Source organism: Pleurodeles waltl, chromosome 11 (genome assembly GCF_031143425.1).
Source record: "Pleurodeles waltl isolate 20211129_DDA chromosome 11, aPleWal1.hap1.20221129, whole genome shotgun sequence".
NCBI classification, from domain to species: domain Eukaryota; kingdom Metazoa; phylum Chordata; class Amphibia; order Caudata; family Salamandridae; genus Pleurodeles; species Pleurodeles waltl.
This window is the reverse complement of record NC_090450.1, coordinates 474,269,625-474,287,200: the sequence shown is the minus strand read 5'-3', so window position 1 is coordinate 474,287,200 and position 17,576 is coordinate 474,269,625.

The window sequence follows — 17,576 nt, the reverse complement described above, 5'->3', positions numbered from 1 at the left end:
TGAGTCCCATGAGAAAGAATTTACTACGGCTACACACATATCTCTAGCTTCTGAAAAAAGTACAGCTTCGTGTCATTCAGGAAAGCAGCACAGTGCACATTAGAAAGACACAGTTTAATATGAGACCAGGCAGCTAGGCCCAGTCTCTTGCTAAACTAAGGCCTAGTGATTTAAGTTATCAAACCCCCTAATACATGATTCTAATTATAATATACTAATACAAATCTATACACTAGTGCATTACTAATTCATCATTAATTAGTTTCATTAGTCTTCGTGTACATTTGGTAGCCACTCCCCGTGGGCACATTTCAAACGTGTGTATTATTTTCTACGTTAACACATTTTCTAAGCAGCTTCATTACACAATATATTGCAAGCTTTTCATGTTAAAATTAATTTTAAAAGTCACACTCCAACACCACCAAGGACAGGGGTCCGGGGAATTGCTGCCATAGCCCCAAAGTAGCGCTTCCAGCCCCTGACTGAGCAAATGCTCACGCTGCTACAGCAAAGGATCACATCTAGATTGTCTCAGGGGGTTGCGTGGGTTGGACTGGTGGTCAGAGAAGGCAGTGGCGAACTCCATCGAATGCCTGGAGGCAAAGTACGAGCGTTTTCTTGTTTGGGAACCGACGGTGAATGCATAGCTATGATTTAATCATTGCTGTGTTAGTGTTTTGCCTGGAAACAGAAAAGAGTGTTGTTTTGCTGCAAACCTTTGGATCACCTATTCGCATAAGTGAAAGACATTTGTACATGCTTTTATTTAACAGAACTCAGATACTGCTTAGTGACTAATAGCAGTTACTCTTGTAACACAACTGAGCCTGAAACCACTGTAGAAAAAAATCTCCTGATTTAAGTTTGATATTGCTTATATCACAAGGCTCCTGTGTATCAAAGGAGCACTGATCGATCTGAACTCTGTTTTATCTCCTTACACTTTCCTCAGATCAATCACCTCACAATCTGCCTGCAGTAAAATCTCAGTCTCTCAATATCCTGTAATTCCAAATCCATTGATGTAATTAATGGCTTGGAAGTTGTCTGTTAAATGATTTATTCTCCAATTAAGGAATAGAATACAAAGTGGGGGAGGCGCTGGGGGAGTGAACTCGCAGCAAATGAATGTGCACCATTTTAAGAGGTGTTAAGAAGCCTATGCTACAACTGTTAATTCTGAATAATACAGCAGCAGGAGCCAAGCAATCTACTTTTCTGGTACAGCAGGCAGCATAAGTAAGGCAGGAACACCAAGCTGTAAAGTATGAGAATGCATTAGACTTCAAATCCTTTTCAAGATGGTCCCCAAAATGAGTAACAACAGCTGGCAAAAGTTGCCTGTCCTGGCCATAACAGATGGCCTGTTACACATTCTACTATTAACTTCACACAAAAACTGTAAATCGGGTCTAACCACGGCAAAAAATGCTTCCTAAATAGCTTTTTCGTGTTTATCAAAATGTTAGATCAGTGAATTATTTTGACCACGGAAAGGGTCATTTTGGCACACAAATGTGAAATCTATCCCAATCAAAACCTTGGGCAGATTCACAGAGAAAGTTGTGGATATGCGGAGCATATGCGTATCCATTGTGCACATTTTAGACCAGTTACTTTATTCACAGATGACGAGGTGCATGCAAGTCAAGTTTACGATTTTCGTAAATTATTCAGGTAACTTTATGTGCTGCACAAACTATCCTAGCGTATGCCTATTTCCCCTACGCCTTCGAATGGCGAGCCTCCTCACGTGATAATGCATTTATTCAGTTATCATCAGCAGGCATATTTGTAGGAAAATGTGAAACTGCTGTCTGTTTCTGGCTGTTACTGCTGGTCATTAGGCAGTGTGCATTATTCTTGAGCATGCTGTGCCCTGCAGGAGGTGTGTCTGGGCAGGACACCCTGCTTCTGAGGCGCTGCACAAAGACATCAAAGCGATGAGTGCCCCTCGAAGGCGAATTAATCTCACTCAGATGCTTTCCTGCAGTGATAAACATATTAATCAGAGAAAAAGAAAACTCAGATCTCTGATTTTTGAGGCAAGTCTTTGAGCATGGAAGCTGTGCTGTTGAGCACAAACCTTTGCTGCCTAATGTTACAGTAGGGCATGCGTAGATCACTTGACGTGCCCCTTCTCTGTAGATTGGAACATGATTTATAGTGAGTGAAGAATGTGAACTGGTGTTTGAAGATATTTTCAAATTGGACACCTGAGTAGAATATAGGAAGTCCTTATGTGCAAAAAATGGCATTTAAGGCAGAGGATAAATCTGTTGCACATTGCAATATACTGTCAGATCCCCCAACTACTTGACAAAAATGCTCCTCAATTTAAAACTAACCCATAGTGTTGATGAATGGTTTGCTCTCCAAAGATGGCCCTTCATGACATGATGTGTTTTTCTATTAAATCAATTATATTGGCTTTGTTAATTCATTTCTATCCCCATGGGACCTTGTCCGCTTGCCTGGTCTTTTTTTTATTACGTGCTCGGCACATCTACATCACACTCAGCTCAGCAATCCTTGGGCTCTCTCCTGAACAAGCAGAGCAATGGACACTTATTCCAGTTGCTAATGCGATTCTGTGCATCTGTATGTGAAGGAGGGACACAATTGCCACTATATTGAGAAGGCAAAAGTAAATATAGAGCTTACAGGTGAGTTTGTGCGTTGTATGTTTGGGGGTTGTTAAATGAAGATGGGAGGAAGTGCATTCAGGAGTCAGAGTAAGGAGGCTTCTGAAGATACATATACAGATGGAGGAGATTTGGAGAGAAAAGGGTTGCACATGTCTAACATACAATGAGCATAATGGACATGAGTGAGACACTCTGAAGACCACTATCCCCTCACATGGGCTTCAGCCATGTTTAATTCATAGTCTCAGAGTTTCAGAATTGAAACATTTTCAATATTATTTACAACAAAATCCTTGTTACTCATTTATCTTTAAACAGCTAACAACCATTGACAAAGTCAAAGTCCTGTCTAGTTTAAAATGTATGTCAGCTGCTTGGTTGTATATCTGGATGGAATAACTGAACGTTCCAACTGAAATCAAAATACCATTTGGGTGGCACACAGTAAGAATTAGAGATATGCCACAAATTACATAGGTCATACCCCTTTTCCTCAGGGAGAATCACTGCAGAGACTGAAACCCCTCAGCTTGGAGGACTAGATTCTAACTCTTTCAAAGGGTAATATACATTAACTTGGCTTTGACATATGATGTATGTGTTTGGTTGCGCTACTAATTATATGATGTTTTTCTTTTTAGCACCTAGGAAAGCCTGAAGACCTTCACATAATTAATGGACAAAGAACAAGAGAGTACAGAACCCAAACTCCTTTGCTGCTCTTGCACCACCACAATACAACCCCAGCGTTTAAGGTAAGGAAACAGATACTATATTACTTTTACATGATGTCATAACTACAATATCACAATTGCATTATAAACATTCTTGTTTTCTGAAATTTGCTTGAAAATGCACCATCTGTCTAATATTTTTTTTAAAAATTCCCTAGGGAGAGAACCCCCCCCGAATCCCTCGTATGACAGTCATGCTTGCACACTACGCTCGCCCGCTACAGGGCACTCATCCCAAACTTTTATGCCCACCACTTTCAAATGTCACCAACCGCCACTGGTCCCTTTGGCAATCAAGATCCATTCTTCTGAGGCCTACCTCCAGCCTTGGCCTTGCTCTCCTGGCTTTATCAGATGCATTAAAAAAATTGTATGCTGAAATTTGGGTGTTCTTTAATTGTGTTTTCAGTGTGCTACTGTTAGTTACTTTTTACTTTAGTACCTTCATCTGGACCAGTGGCTATTGGCAGGTCACATCAGCACCTAGTGTCAAGTAGAAGAATGCAGTCGCTACACTAGAAAGGTAATATAAGTTTAGGGCAGTACCTTCTGGGCTTAAGAATGCTGTTGCCAGTTTTTAACATCTGGTGAATCATTTTCTCACAGGGATGGACAAGTTCTTTGTGGCATACCTTGACAATATTGCCATCTTTGTGGGAGAAACACCTGATGTACCTAGAATTGGTGTTGGTCAAGATACGGAATGCGAAACTGAAGACATATGGGGCATATTTACAAGCACCCAGCACCACATTGTCCTGCCATAGCGTCATTTTGTTTACACTAAGGCGGTGCTATGGTGGCTTTCCCCCCACAATGTATTTACAAAGTGGTGCAATGCTTGCATCGTGCCACTTTGCAACCCTTTGCGCCACATTATACCTATGTCAGCCATAATGTATGCAAGGGGGCATTCCGATGCAGGGAGGCCTGAAAAAATGGTGCAGTGAAATTTACATTTCCTTGTGCCATTTTTTCCATCATTTTTAATGCCTGCTCAGAGCACGTGTTACAGTCACCACCCATTTTAATCAATGGGCATCCCTGTGCTGTGCTGCACTAGTGTCAGAATGTTTGACACTAGTACAGCAAAGTACTAAAATAGCATAAAAAATGTTGGCGCTTTTGTCCTAATGACCGCTATGGTACGCTGTATTGTAAATACTGCACAACCATTGTGTCATTACGTGGGGCAGAGGCAATGCAAAAAAGTGGCACATCCGGACTGATGCACCACTTTCTTGTACGTATGCCCCATAGAGTCCCCTACCACCACTTCACAGTACACCCCTAGGATGTAACCAAGTGCCAAGTAGAGCAGTCCTATGTACTCTACCTTGGACACTGGATGAACAAGGAGAAGATTCACCTATTAGATGATCAGATCCTGTATGTTTTTGAGTGGGGGGGGGGGGTCCCGGCTACATAGACTCAAGTGAGAGCCTTTCTAGGACTCACTATCTAATATATAAAAACGTTGTTGCCAGCAATGGGACTATAGTTGCTCCCTTGACAGCTCAGACATCCAAAAACCAGCCGAAGAAAGAGATCTGGATTGTGGAGGGTCAGAAGGCCTTTGAGGGGCAGAAGAGATCACTATGCAATGCCACTGTATAAAAGTACACCTGACTATAGTTAGCACTTCACTGTAGAGACCGAAGCCTCGGATAAAGGATGTAAAGCAGTAACAGTTCAACTTGATGATAACAGTAGAGAATGCCCACAGACCTGTAACAGCTGAAGGCTGTCTCCTAGAGAACAAAACACTGAAGCCACTGAAAAACAATGTCTTGCCATTATGTGGAAATTAAGGAGGCCTTGGCCCTATGTATTTGGTACCACATTTGTGTTCCTAGTGTGGGGAAACCCCGGAGAATGCAGATTGCCTCAGAGAGTGCTCCAGAGGTTACCCTTGCTGAATGTGGGTCCCCGGAACTCCCTTTGGCTTCTGGTCAATAAATGTACATTAGCACTGTTGAGCAACCATGTGCCCCTGATGGCAACTAAAGGCCACAATTCAGGGCAGCCTCCTTCAAGGCTTGAGGCATTTCAGCTCTGCTGGAGAGCTGATCAGCCCACTCTTGGCTGCAATTGCCAGATGCACCGGCCTGCAGATGCATGAGCCTGTCGAATGGTCACAACTACATTGCCATGACCTCAAAGAGCGCCGTAACTATCTTGCCTTGAGATTCATTTTCACTAACCCAGAAGAAGGCTACAATAACCTTGATGTAGGAGCTCCCTGAAAAAGCCAAGATAGTGGATGCAATTGATGAATGCAACATGATCACCATGCTAAAGCATGCTGATCTGCAAAAATCTGTTCTGTTGGAAAGCTTGCACTTCTAAAACACTTCCTCCTTGACTGCAAGGGTGACAACAAATGAGTACCACAGTTCCCTGATGCAGCAGGCAAAGAGAATTACAGTGAGTAAATGTGAGTACTTCCTTCACCAAATGACAAGCACAGGGCTGGACAGTGAGTTATAGTGTCTGTTAGACAATTGTTGAGTTCTGAAGTCTTGCTTCTGAAACTACCTCTAAAGGAGCTGGTGACTGCTGACCCTTGCTACTCTGACAGTCAAGTATTGAATGGATTGTAGTTGGCCCAGTTCACAAAGCCATAGTAGGATGGTCCTCAGGACACAAGTGGCAAACATCACCCACCACCACTGGGGCCCAACAGCCCCAGTAGGCCTGAGCTTGGTCTGACAGTGGTATTCAATTCAAGATTTTCCTTGGGTTGCATCTGCATTATAACAAAATGATTACTTGATCCACTCACCAAAATCTAATGAGAACACAAATCGGACAATGTGCCATCCTTGAAATACCATGTCCTATTAAAGCAAAAGCAAACCATGAAAAACATGTGAAAGCCAATGGCTGCAGAGTGATGATCCATAACTAAAGCTGTTTTTTTTGCGATCTACAAAGGCAAGCACCATCATGGGGTGCTGTCACTAAAGCCATATAATTTTACACTGTCACTAAAACGTAGGAGCTCGAGTTATCGTGTTTGCACAGCATGCACTTAAATTGCACTACCACCTAGCAGATGAACAGATTTCTTGCCAACCGTCCTGTTTTATGCTGTGAAATTCAGGAGTACTCTGGAGTAATATTAAGAATCATCACATGAACTCTGACTATTCTATTTTATTTATGATTCATTGTCAGGCTTTGAAGAAGTGACAATTATCTTTGAATAGTTGCAAAACACATGTTGGCCTTTTCTAACATTGTAGTCAGTTCTTTGAAACTGAACAACTGTAGTAACAATTCATAAACAATGAACTTTAGAAACCCAAACTGAAGACTATATTACTTTTTTAAATCTTCATGCTAGTCTGTATTAATTTAATAATAGCAAAGTATCAAAAGTGAAAATAAATTAAAATTTTAGTTTAGATTAAGGTATTGTGTAGCCATTTTAGTTATAGCTCCATGCACGTTATTTTAGCACACTAGGCCTGCTGCTGTGCACTTTAACCTAGATATATTTTATTCAGTTTTGTTTATTATTTTAGCAATAGCCACAGTTGCGGTCTTGTTTATTTCTCTCTGTCTAGCTGTTCTTCGCCCTGGCCAGCACTATGTTCTTAAACAAGACATTCTTTTTCACTCTGTGCTTCTCTCAAGGCTGCAGTAAGATAGGTTGCCGGTAAAACAAGGTAATGCTTTGTCTCTGGTATTCATAGAAACATACACATCCTTGTAGGAAAGTACCATCTTGCCTTGCATGTTACCCCCATATTTCACTGTATATATGTTGTTTTAGTCTTTGTGTCACTGGGACCCTGCCAGGCAGGGCCCCAGTGCTCATAAGTATTTGCCCTGTTTGTGTTCCCTGTGTGATGCCTAACTGTCTCACTGAGGCTCTGCTAATCAGAACCTCAGTGGTTATGCTCTCTCTGCTTTCCAAATTTGTCACTAACAGGCTAGTGACTACATTTACCAATTCACATTGGCATATTGGTACACCAATATAATTCCCTTGCATATGGTACTGAAGTACCCAGATTATTGGGGTTCCAGGGGATCCCAATGGGCTGCAGCATTTCTTTTCCCACCCATAGGGGGCTCTGACAATTCTTACACAGGCCTGCCACTGCAGCATGCGTGAAATAACGTCCACGTTATTTCACAGCCATTTACCACTGCACATAAGTAACTTATAAGTCACCTATATGTCTACCCTTCGCCTGGTGAAGGTTGGGTGCAAAGTTACTTAGTGTGTGGGCACCCTGGCACTAGCCAAGGTGGCCCCACATTGTTCAGGGCAAATTCCCCGGACTCTGTGAGTGCGGGGACACCATTACACACGTGCACTATACATAGGTCACTACCTATGTATAGCGTCACAATGGTAACTCCGAACATGGCCATGTAACATGTCTAAGATCATGGAATTGTCATCCCAATACCATTCTGGTATTGGGGAAAAATTCCATGATCCCCCGGGTCCCTAGCACAGAACCCGGGTACTGCCAAACTGCCTTTCCGGGGTCTCCACTGCAGCTGCTGCCAACCCCTCAGACAGGTTTCTGCCCTCCTGGGGTCCAGGCAGCCCTGGCCCAGGAAGGCAGAACAAAGGATTTCCTCTGAGAGAGGGCGTTACACCCTCTCCCTTTGGAAATAGGTGTGAAGGGCTAGGGAGGAGTAGCCTCCCCCAGCCTCTGGAAATGCTTTGATGGGCACAGATGGTGCCCATCTCTGCATAAGCCAGTCTACACCGGTTCAGGGATCCCCCAGCCCTGCTCTGGCGCGAAACTGGACAAAGGAAAGGGGAGTGACCACTCCCCTGACCAGTACCTCCCAGGGGAGGTGCCCAGAGCTCCCCCAGTGTGTCCCAGACCTCTGCCATCTTGGAAACAGAGGTGTTGGGGGCACACTGGACTGCTCTGAGTGGCCAGTGCCAGCAGGTGATGTCAGAGGCTCCTTCTGAGAGGCTCTTACCTCTCTTGGTAGCCAATCCTCCTTCCTTGGTAGCCAAACCTCCTTTTTTGGCTATTTAGGGTCTCTGCTTTGGGGAATTCTTCAGATAACGAATGCAAGAGCTCATAAGAGTTCCTCTGCATCTCCCTCTTCACCTTCTACCAAAGGATCGACCGCTGACTGCTCCAGGACGCCTGCAAAACCGCATCAAAGTAGCAAGACGACTACCAGCAACATTGTAGCGTCTAATCCTGCCAGCTTTCTCGACTGTTTCCAGGTGGTGCATGCTCTGGGGGTAGCCTGCCTTCACCCTGCACCAGAAGCTCCATAGAAATCTCCTGTGGGTCAATGGAATCTTCCCCCTACTAACGCAGGCACCAAAAGACAACAACACTGGTCCTCTGGGTCCCCTATCATCCTGACGAGCGTGGTCCCTGGAACACAGCGACTCTGTCCAAGTGACTCCCACAGTCCAGTGACTCTTCAGTCCAAGTTTGGTGGAAGTAAGTCCTTGCCTCCCTACGCTAGACTGCAAAGCTGTGTACTGTGTGATTTGCAGCTGCTCCAGCTCCTGTGCACTCTTCCAGGATTTAATTTATGCACATCCAAGCCTGGGTCCCCAGCACTCCGTCCTGCAGTGTACAACCTTCTGAGTTGTCCTCCGGCATCGTGGGACTCCCTTTTGTGACTTCGCGCGGACTCCAGTTCACTTTTCTTTGAAGTGCCTGTTGGGGTACTTCTGTGGATGTTGCCTGCTTCCGTGAGGGCTCTCTGAGTTGCTGAGTGCCCCCTCTGTCTCCTCGTCCAAAAGGCGACATCCTTGTCCTTCCTGGTCCTCAGCAGTACTCAAAAACCTCTACCGCGACTCTTGCAGCTAGCAAGGCTTGTTTGTGGTCTTTCTGCATGGGAACACCTCTGCAAGCTTTATCGCGACGTGGGACATCCATCTTGCAAAGGATAAGTTCCTAGTCCTCTTCTTTCTTGCAGAACTCCAAGCTTCTTCCAACTGGTGGCAGCTTCCTTGCACCTTCAGCTGGGGTTTCCTGGGCTCCTGCCCCCCCCCAAACTGTCGCGACTATTGGACTTGGTCCCCTTGTCTTGCAGGTACTCAGGTCTGGAAATCCGTTGTCAGTGCACTGCTTGTGTGTGTTCTTCCTGCAGAATCCCCCTATCACGACTTCTGTGCTCTCTGGAGGTAGTAGGTGCACTTTACTGCTACTTTTCAGGGACTTGGGGTGGGGTATTTTTCTAACCCTCACAGTTTTCTTACAGTCCCGGCGACCCTCTACAAGCTCACATAGGTCTGGGGTCCATTCGTGGTTCGCATTCCACTTTTGGAGTATATGGTTTGTGTTGCCCTATTACCTATGCGCTCCTATTGCAACCTATTGTGATTCTACACAGTTTGCATTACTTTTCTTGCTATTACTTACCTATCTTTGGTTTGTGTACATATAACTTGTGTATAGTACTTACCTTCTTACTGAGGGTACTCACTGAGATACTTTTGGCATATTGTCATAAAAATAAAGTACCTTTATTTATAGTAACTCTGTGTATTGTGTTTTCTTATGATATTGTGCATATAAGTGGTATAGTAGGAGCTTTACATGTCTCCTAGTTCAGCCTAAGCTGCTTTGCCATAGCTACCCTCTATGAGCCTAAGCTGCTAGAAACACCTCTTCTACACTAATAAGGGATAACTGGATCTGGCACAAGGTGTAAGTACGTTTGGTACCCACTACAAGCCTGGCCAGCCTCCTACATTGGTTGTGCAGCAGTGGGATAAGTACTTGTAACTACTTACCACTTTGTCATTGTGTACTTTTCACAAGAGAATCACATACCAAACAGTTCAGTGTATGTACACTTAACCAAACAAGTTTGCTTTTCTTCTCTAAAACGTTTTACAAAGTTCTGAAAAGTTTCTTTAAACTTCTAAAAGTTTTCTAAAAGTTAGAAAAAGTTTTTTTCTCTGTGCTTTAAAAAGTTCTGAAACTTTTTCTTTCTTATCACTATCTCTAAACCTTTTGCTATCATGTCTGTGGTAGATTCAGCTCCCAAAACTGGCAATGCTACTTATGACAGTTTGAATTACAAGAGCTTAAGGAGTCTCTGCTTAGATAGAGGTTTAGTTATAGGAAAGAACCCTACAAAAGAGTTTCTGTTCAACATGCTTATTGTAGATGATGAGACCCAAGCTGGCCCATCAAATGAGAGGTTAGAACATGTATAATCTTCCCAGTCTGATTCAGGAGAGTTCCCTGAGAAGGGTGGGGAGGGCTCTGTACAGGGTCTGCCCCCTAGCAGGACACCTAGTAATGTTGGTAGTAATGGAGGGTCCCATCACAGTAGGGCATCCTTTGTTCCTAGAGGCCAAGTTACCAGGGTCCAGACAGAAAGGGACATATCCCCCTCTGAAGTTTCCAATTTGTCATCTGTGTTATAGCATTGCCAACCCACCCACCCTGAGTGTAACTTGTTAGAAAGGGAACTCAAAAAGGTGAGGGTTGAAGAGTACAGGCTGAAGCTTAAACAGCAACAGCTGGCCTTAGATAGGGGATCTCTAGACATTGAGAAGTAAAGAAAGAGGTTGGGGTTAGTTAGGACCCCATGGTGGCAGCAGCAGTATTCCTGATAGTAATCCTGTTAGAGAGCATGATTCCAGGAACCTGCACGAGATAGTTCCCCCCTTACAATGAGGGGGATGACATCAACAAGTGGTTTGCTGCACTTGAGAGGGCCTGTATGGTAAAGGGGGTCCCTCAAAGGCAGTGGGCTGCTATTTTGTGGCTATCTTTCACTGGAAAGGGTAGGGATAGGCTCCTTACTGTTAGAGAAAGTGAAGCTAACAATTTCACAGTTTTGAAGGATGCACTCTTGGATGGGTTTGGCTTAACCACTGAACAATACAGGATTAAGTTCAGAGACACAGAAAATAGTCCTCTCAAGACTGGACACACTTTGTAGACTGTTCAGTTAAGGCCTTGGAGGGGTGGTTACATGGCAGTAAGGTATCTGACTACGAAAGCCTGTATAATCTTTTTCTGAGAGAGCATATTCTGAATAACTGTGTGTCTGACTTGTTACACCAATACCTAGTGGACTCAGATCTGACCTCTCCCCAAGAATTGGGAAAGAAGGCAGACAAGTGGGTCAGAACAAGGGTGAGCAGAAAAGGTCATACAGGGGGTGACAAGGATGGCAAGAAGAAGGATGGTAAGTCTTCTGACAAGGGTGGGGACAAAGGTAAACATACTGAATCTTCATCAGGCCCACAAAAATCCTCTGGTGGGTCCATATCCGCTTCCAATAAGCAACCTAAAAAGCCTTGGTGTTATTTGTGTAAAGTCAAAGGCCATTGGGCAACTGATTCCAGTTGTCCAAAGAAAAACACCAAACCTCCCACTACCACAACCCCTGCTGCAAATTCTAGTGCCCCTAGTAATAGCAGTGGTGGTGGGAAACCTACAAATAGCCAATCCAAGGGTGTAGCTGGGCTCACTATTGGCAATGTAGTTGGGGTTGGTCTTGTTAGGGAGACCACAGAAGCTGTTTTAGTCTCTGATGGTGGCATTGATTTTGCCACCTTGGTTGCTTGTCCCTTTGATATGGATAAGTACAAACAACATCCCCTAATCAATGGTGTTGAGGTTCAGGCCTATAGGGACACAGGTGCCAGTGTTACCATGGTGATAGAGAAACTGGTCCACCCTGAACAACACCTACTTGGTCAGCAGTACCAAGTGACAGATGCTCATAACAACACTCTTAACCACCCCATGGCTGTTGTGAATCTCAACTTGTGTTTACTGGTCCAAAGAAAGTTGTGGTTGCCTCAGATTTACCTTTAGACTGTCTACTAGGGAACGATTTAGAGACATCAGCTTGGGCAGAAGTGGAGTTGTAGGCTCATGCAGCAATGCTGGGCATTCCTGGGCATATTTTTGCTTTGACCAGGGCTCAGGCTAAAAAGCAAAAAGGTCAGGGTAACTTGGATCCTGGAACAATGGACTACGTGCTCCCAAAGATAGGGGTAGCAAGGGTAAATCCCTACCCTCTATCCCTCCCTCTACACATGATTCTCCTTCTGAGGAAGAAGAATTTCCTCCCTGTGCAGAACCTTCACCAGATGAGCTGGCAGAAGACACTGCTGACCTTTGGGTGGAGGGGGGCCTGCTGCCAGGGAAGAGCTGAGTGTGGCACAGCAAACCTGTCCCACATTAGAGGGTCTCAGACAGCAAGCTGTCAAACAGCAAAATTGGGATGTCAGTGACTCACATAGAGTTTACTGGGAGGACAACCTCTTGTACACAGAGGCAAGGGACCCAAAACCTGGAGCAGCCAGGAGATTGGTCATTCCCCTGCAGTACAGAGAGTTCCTCCTAACTCTTGCACATGACATTCCTTTGGCTGGGCATTTGGGCCAGATCAAAACATGGGAGAGACTTGTCCCCCTGTTTCACTGGCCTAGGATGTCAGAGGACACTAAAGATTTTTGCAAGTCTTGTGTTACCTGCCAAGCCAGTGGCAAGACTGGTGGCACTCCAAAGGCTCCCCTTATTCCACTACCTGTGGTTGGGGTGCCCTTTGAAAGGGTAGGGGTTGACATAGTTGGCCCCCTTGACCCTCCTACTGCTTCAGGCAATTGGTTTATCTTGGTGGTTGTGGTCCATGCCACAAGATATCCTGAAGCAATTCCAATAAGGACCACTACAGCACCTGCAGTGGCAAAGGCCCTCCTGGGAATCTTTTCCAGGGTGGGTTTCCCTAAAGAGGTTGTATCAGACAGGGGTAGCAACTTCATGTCTACATACTTGAAAGCAATGTGGAAGGAGTGTGGTGTTACCTACAAGTCCACCACTCCTTATCACCCACAGACTAATGGACTGGTAGAGAGGTTTAATAAAACTCTCAAAGGTATGATAATAGGACTCCCTGAAAATCTCAGGAGGAGATGGGATGTCATGTTACCTTGCCTCCTTTGTGCTTACAGGGAGGTATCCCAGAAAGGAGTGGGCTTCAGCCCCTTTGAACTCCTCTTTGGACGCCCTGTAAGAGGTCCACTCACATTTGTGAAGGAGGATTGGGAACAACCTTTAAAAGCTCCCAAACAGGACATAGTGGACTATGTACTTGGCCTAAGATCCAGAATGGCTGAGTACATGAAAAAGGCCAGTAAAAACCTTCAGGCCAGCCAGGAGCTGCAAAAGCAATGGCATGACCAGAAGACTGTTCTGATCCAGTACCAACCAGGACAGAAGGTGTGGGTATTGGAGCCTGTGTCCCCAAGAGCACTCCAGGACAAATGGAGTGGACCCCATCTAATTGTTGAGAAAAAGGGTGAGGCTACCTATCTGGTAGACCTGGGCACTGTCAGGAGTCCACTTAGGGTTATTCATGTCAACAGCCTCAAACCCTACTATGACAGGGCTGATCTCACCCTGCTCATGGTAACAGATGAGGAACAGGAAGAAGAGAGTGACCCTCTCCCTGATCTCTTTTCCACAACTGAAACTGATGCTTTAGTGGAGGGAGTAGTTTGGGCAGATTGTCTGACTGCAGACCAGAAAGACAACTGCATCAATTTCCTTGGACAATTTTCGGACCTCTTTTCAATTGTGCCAGGTTCAACATCCTGGTGTGAACACACAGTTGATACTGGAGACAGCTTGCCTGTCAAGAGTAAGATTTATAGGCAGCCTGACCATGTCAGGGACTGCAAAAAACAAGAGGTACAGAAGATGTTGGATCTGGTAGTGATTGAGCCTTCTGAAAGCCCATGGGCTAGCCCAGTGGTGCTTGTACCAAAACCTCACACCAAAGATAGAAAGAGGAAGATTAGGTTTTGTGTAAACTACAGAGGTCTCAATCAGGTAACAAAAACTGATGCTCACGCTATACCCAGTGCAGATGAGCTCATTGATACACTGGCATCTGCCAAGTATCTTAGCACCTTTGATTTGACTGCAGGGTATTGGCAGATCAAATTGGCAGAAGATGCTAAACCAAAAACTGCATTTTTAACTATAGGAGGGCACTACCAATTTACAGTGATGCCCTTTGGTTTGAAAAATGCACCTGCCACTTTTCAGAGGTTGGTGAACACAGTCCTGCAAGGGTTGGAGGCTTTTGGTGCAGCGTATCTAGATGATATTGCTGTCTTTAACTCCACCTGGGATGAGCACCTGGTCCACCTTTAGAAAGTTTTGGAAGCCCTGCAAAAGGCAGGCCTCACTATCAAGGCCTCAAAGTGCCAGATAGGGCAGGGTAAGGTGGTTTATCTGGGACACCTGGTAGGTGGAGAACAGATTGCACCACTGCAGGGGAACATCCAGACAATCATGGATCGGGTTCCCCCTACAACTCAGACACAGGTGAGAGCCTTTTTAGGCCTCACATGGTATTACAGGAGATTCATTAAAAACTATGGCTCCATAGCAGCCCCTCTTAATGATCTCAGAAGTATGAAAATGCCTAAAAAGGTATTATGGACAGCTAGCTGTCAGAAAGCTTTTGAGGAGCTCAAACAGGCCATGTGCTCTGCACCTGTCCTAAAAAGCCCATGTTGCTCCAAGAAATTCATTGTTCAAACTGATGCATCTGAATTAGGGGTAGAGGTAGGGACAGTCTTATCACAAGTGAATTCTGAGGGCCAGGATCAACCAGTTGCTTTTATCAGCAGAAGGTTGACCCCTAGAGAAAAGCATTGGACTGCCATAGAGAGGGAGGCCTTTGCTGTGGTCTGCGCACTGAAAAGGTTGAGGCCATACCTGCTGGGCACTCACTTTACTGTTCAGACAGACAACAAACCTCTACTTTGGCCAAAACAAATGAAAGGTGAAAACCCTAAATTGTTGAGGTGGTCCATATCTCTACAGGGAATGGACTATACAGTGGAACATAGACCTGGGAGTACCCACTCCAATGCAGATGGACTCTCCAGATATTTCCACTTAGACAATGAAGACTCATCAGGTCATGGCTAGTCTTATTGTCCTTCGTTTTGGGGGGGGGGGGTAGGAAAGTACCATCTTGCCTAGCATGTTACCCCCATATTTCACTGTATATATGTTATTTTAGTCTATGTGTCGCTGGGACCCTGCCAGGCAGGGCCCGAGTGCTCATAAGTATGTGCCCTGTATGTGTTCCCTGTGTGATGCCTAACTGTCTCACTGAGGCTCTGCTAACCAGAACCTCTGTGGTTATGCTCTCTCTGCTTTCCAAATTTGTCACTAACAGGCTAGTGACTAAATTTACCAATTCACATTGGCATACTGGTACACCCATATAATTTCCTTGTATATGGTACGGAGGTACCCAGGGTATTGGGGTTCCAGGAGATCCCTATGGGCTGCAGCATTTCTTTTGCCACCCATAGGGAGCTCTGACAATTCTTACACAGGCCTGCCACTGCAGCCTGCGTGAAATAACGTCCACGTTATTTCAAAGCCATTTACCACTGCACATTAGTAACTTATAAGTCACCTATATGTCTAACCTTCACCTGGTGAAGGTTGGGTGCAAAGTTACTTAGTGTGTGGGCACCCTGCACTAGCCAAGGTGCCCCCACATCGTTCAGGGCAAATTCCCCAGACCTTGTGAGTGCGGGGACACCATTACACGCGTGCACTATACATAGGTCACTACCTATGTATAGCGTCACAATGGCAACTCCGAACATGGCCATGTAACATGCCTAAGATCATGGAATTGTCAACCCAATACCATTCTGGTATTGGGGGGGAAATTCCATGATCCCCCAGGTCTCTAGCACGGAACCCGGGTACTGCCAAACTGCCTTTCCGGGGTCTCAAATGCAGCTGATGCTGCTGCCAACTCCTCAGACAGGCTTCTGCCTTCCTGGGGTCCAGGCAGCCCTGGCCCAGGAAGGCAGAACAAAGGACTTCCTCTGAGAGAGGGTGTAACACCCTCTCTCTTTGGAAATAGGTGTGAGGGCTGGGGAGGAGTAACCTACCCCAGCCTCTGGAAATGCTTTGATGGGCACAGATGGTCTACACCGGTTCAGGGATCCCCCAGCCCTGCTCTGGCGTGAAACTGGACAAAGGAAAGGGAAGTGACCACTCCCCTGACCGGTACCTCCCAGGGGAGGTGCCCAGAGCTCCTCCAGGTGACGTTAGAGGCTCCTTCTGATAGGCTCTTACCTCTCTTGGCAGCCAATCCTCCTTCCTTAGTAGCCAAACCTCCTTTTCTGGCTATTTAGGGTCTCTGCTTTGGGGAATTCTTCAGATTACGAATGCAAGAGCTCACCAGAGTTCCTCTGCATCTCCCTCTTCACCTTCTACCAAAGGATCGACCGCTGACTGCTCCAGGACGCCTGCAAAACCACAACAAAGTAGCAAGACGACTACCAGCAACATTGTAGCGCCTAATCCTGCCGGCTTTCTCGACTGTTTCCAGGTGGTGCATGCTCTGAGGGTAGCCTGCCTTCACCCTGTACCAGAAGCTCCGAAGAAATTTCCCGTGGGTCGACGGAATCTTCCCCCTGCAAACGCAGGCATCAAAAGACTGCAACACTGGTCCTCTGGGTCCCCTCTCATCCTGACAGGCGTGGTCCCTGGAACACAGCGACTCTGTCCAAGTGACTCCCACAGTCCAGTGACTCTTCAGTCCAAGTTTGGTGGAGGTAAGTCCTTGCCTCCCCATGCTAGACTGCAAAGCTGTGTCCCGTGCGATTTGCAGCTGCTCCAGCTCCTCTTCACTCTTCCAGGATTTCCTTCATGCACAGCCAAGCCTGGATCCCCAGCACTCAGTCCTGTAGTGCACAACCTTCTGAGTTGTCCTCCGGCATCGTGGGACTCCCTTTTGTGACTTTGCGTGGACTCCGGTTCACTTTTCTTGTAAGTGCCTGTTGGGGTACTTCTGCGGGTGCTGCCTGCTTCTGTGAGGGCTCTCTGATTCGCTGTGCACCCCCTCTGTCTCCTCCACCAAAAGGCGACATCCTTGTCCTTCCTGGTCCTCAGTAGTACCCAAAAACCTCTACTGCGACCCTTGCAGCTAGCAAGGCTTGTTTGCAGTCTTTCTGCGTGGGAACACCTCTGCAAGCTTTATTGTGATGTGGGACATCTGTCTTCCAAAGGAGAAGTTCCTAGTCCTCTTTTTTCTTACAGAACTCCAAGCTTCTTCCAACCGGTGGCAGCTTCCTTGCACCTTCAGCTGGGGTTTCCTGGGCTCCTGCCCCCCCTCAACACTGTCGCGACTATTGGACTCGGTCCTCTTGTCTTACAGGTAC